The sequence below is a fragment of the Pleurodeles waltl genome, chromosome 12 (assembly GCF_031143425.1).
Source record: "Pleurodeles waltl isolate 20211129_DDA chromosome 12, aPleWal1.hap1.20221129, whole genome shotgun sequence".
NCBI lineage: Eukaryota > Metazoa > Chordata > Amphibia > Caudata > Salamandridae > Pleurodeles > Pleurodeles waltl.
Genome location: NC_090451.1, coordinates 687,191,497 through 687,193,823, shown reverse-complemented (window position 1 = coordinate 687,193,823; position 2,327 = coordinate 687,191,497).

Genomic DNA, 2,327 nt, shown 5'->3' with positions numbered 1-2,327 from the left:
CCTCAAAAACGTAGTTAAAAGTGGGTGATCTGCAATGGGGGATCTTTCAGGTCAGGAAATCATGAGAGCTGGCATAGAGGTGAAGCACAGTGCCCTCATGGTGTAGCGGCTGCTTTCAGGATGTGGAAATACTGGTGCTAGAGGCTGTGGCGAGGATGGAGAAAAAGATTCAGGTAATCTCGTGGGCAAGAGGGCCTCAAGCTGCAGGCAAATACCCCAACTTGGTCCAGAAAAAAACAAGATATTGTAGTCTGAATTTGCCAACCACGTGCAGCTTTAGGAGAGCCACGGGCCTCATCAAATCACATCCACAATTGCATTTGAAGAGATAAGGCCTTTTCAAGTGGGTTGTGGGGAAAAAAATGCCACTGCTGTGAATGGCCACTGGGATCTCCTCCCCTAGGTGGCCTGTGTCTCCGGGAGACCATAGTACATGCGAGTGCTGCCATGGTCTATGTCTGTATACCTGCCGCTGAGGTCTGTATGGCCTGAAGAACGGCTTCACTGCCCAGCGGAAGCCCTGCAGCTTTCCATGATCCCCTGTGGGTTTCCCCTCGAGCACTGGAACCACCACCTGTCATCTCATCTCCCCCTGGGCTTGGAGAAAAGGAAAGTAGAACTGAGGAGGTTAGACTGCTCAACCCCCTGACTGTAGAGGCAAGTTGCCCTTATATATCATCGAGTGGTGAAGTGCATGGGTGCCTCACAGTTGGGCAGGGGCAACGAACCAAGGCAAAATGCCTCACTTGTGCCTCGGGTAAGAGTATTAATGGGTAACCCTGGAGACATGGGCATCCGGGAGAGAAAAATATTGAACTCCCACTGAAGCAGGTGTTAAGTGGGAAAGAAAAAGTGAAGCAATACTGACACAGATAACTCAAATAGACAGAGGGCACATCTTTCATTTTCATTTTAAGCAAATTAATTTCTACAGGTTTCTAAGCAGTCGCTAAACAAGGCAGCTTGCAGGCTGCAGAGCGAGAGCCCTAAATCAAAAAATTACGTGTAATTGAATTTAATGGTTAGGTCTCCACAGGAAAATGTATGTTTCATAATGTGTTAAGTCTACCTTGGTGTTGCTTGAAATTTCTCTGGAAAGGGACTTAAACTTTTTGCTAAAGCCTGTAGTCTTGTGTTACTAACTACTAAAAACATGGTTTAAAGACTTTCTTTTGAATTGTGAAACAACTTACAAATTCTGCAGTAAGAGGTAAGACTAAGGGTCCCAAGACGTAATGCTACAATATACTTATTACCAAAGGCAATTAATCTGGTGGTAAAGGGCATTCTTATGTGGCATGAGTTGGGCCCTCCAGGGTGTAGAAATCATAGATAGTTGAGTGTGAAATACCAGAATGTTGTGATAATCCAAAAGTTTATGCTGAAGCACATCAGCGAACAAAAAGACAATTAACATTCACGAGGTTAGGACAATGCAATAATTAAATATAAAATCTTACTTCTTGTGATTTTAATGCTGGTGAAATGCAGCAAACATGAGGCACTCAGAATCTGTCAGAAGACAAATTGATGCAGGCATGAAGCACATGTTACAAAGATATATAGAACTTCTATTTTCCTTAAAAGTCACACGTAATTTATCCATTGCCATATTACTTTACAACTGAATAAAGTAGTACCTTTATTGATCAGTTATAAGTATAGAAAGTAGGCAGGGGGACTTTATATCACAGGAATATAAAGAGATTATAGGTAAATACATCCCTCATTCTCATCTTGGAAAAACAGGGGCAGGTGATGGACATCGCCATTTGAGCCCTAGCCATTCCAGGGCGTGAGATTATAGAAGAGCAGCCTCAATTTACCAGATGATGGAAAGTTTGAATCTTGTCAGAGTACTAATGCTGCTGTTTGAATCCAATGTGAGCGAGGTACGCTTCCACGTATCACTGTATCCACAACCACAGCTCAGTGGATTCACATGATGGGATGAAGGTTATAGTTAGTTGACTAAACTTCAACTGGCATACGTCAGTGGTTTTTGGGTTTTTAACATTCATTCTTAAATCTAGTCTCAATTCAGCACCTAATTATAACATCATTTTAACCTTTTTTGTGAATTTGTAGGGGTTGTTTCTTTCTTTTGTTAAGGTCTTAGCACCTAAAGTACCATTAACTTCACTTTTTTCAGTAAATCTTTGGGTTTTTTAATCATATTTTAAATAGGCCCAGCACCCAACCCTGTGCCATTGGCCAACTCCCACTGCACACAAAGTTCGTTTACCAAAAGTTTACTATATTAAAATTATAGAGCTGTCAAACCACTGAAAAGATAGATCGGGTGAGTAAACAGATGAGGATTCTGT